Genomic DNA, 1112 nt, shown 5'->3' on the forward strand with positions numbered 1-1112 from the left:
TATGTGTCAGCTCAGTGTGCTGAAGTGTGCAGAGGTAGAAGATCTCCCTATAATGCCAAACATCTACAACAATCCCCCCCAAAACAGACATCCGTACTTCCTACATCAAAGTCATCGCAGTGTCACTTTTCATCTTAGCCTGGTAAAAAGAGAGGGTGTGCCCTTTCAGGCAACCCCTTGCCAGGCAGTGTTGAGAAATTCATGTAAACAAATAATTTCAATAATCCCCCCATCTCCATCTGTATTTTTTTCCATTTTAAAAAGAATAAATACAGTACAGTGATTAATAACACAAAAGTCTTTTTTAGGGGTCTCTTTGGAGTGGGCTAGATTGGATTTATTGTTGGAGGACAAATTATAATTGTATCTGGTAAAAGTTGGCAAAGATCTAAACAAAAGGAAATCAGTGGCCGAGCCCACTAATCACTTGGAGCGAGCTCCTTGGGCAGAGGGAAACTTACCTCATAATCAATTTCTTTGTTTTGTTCAAAGGGCATTTGCATGTTGATTCGGTGTGGCACTTTGGTTGCAATCAAAACATTGTCATCCATGTTAATAAGTGGGTTTATTTTCTCTCTTTAGTGGGCCATGGGAATAGCAGAGACAAACTAAAACACTAATTCAAACTTGTTTGAAAGGCCAGATTGAACATGAAATATGCATTTTAATAATTAAGGGCAGATTCAAGTCTTCTACTTATCATAGAAGAAATGTTGCCAGCAAACCTGTGCAAATGGAACACAGAAGGACTTTATGATGCAAAGGCGTGAACCTGTTTGCATATGTGTGTGGGGGGGGGGGACCACTCACGGACCACCTAGCTAAAAAACAAACAGTATATTACACAATAGGCCTACTCTCTGAACCACCTTGCTTATTGTCTTTGCACCTTGCTTATTGTGTCAGAGTATTCATATGATTGAAACTAGCGTAGTGTTGCAGAATCTGTTTGGATTTACATACAAGGTTCAATTTGCAAACAATTCATCTATATTATATTTTACCACGTCTCCACGTCTGCTCGCGGACCACTTGGGATAGCTTGCGGACCACACTTTGAGAAACACTGCTCTATACTGTCTTACTAGTCCAACTGCAAAATAGTAGTACAG

The sequence above is a fragment of the Alosa pseudoharengus genome, unplaced genomic scaffold (genome assembly GCF_046254945.1).
Source record: "Alosa pseudoharengus isolate Yale_2024_CS ecotype anadromous, Long Island Sound unplaced genomic scaffold, YU_APseudo_1.1 YU_APseudo_1.1_scf_2, whole genome shotgun sequence".
NCBI lineage: Eukaryota > Metazoa > Chordata > Actinopteri > Clupeiformes > Clupeidae > Alosa > Alosa pseudoharengus.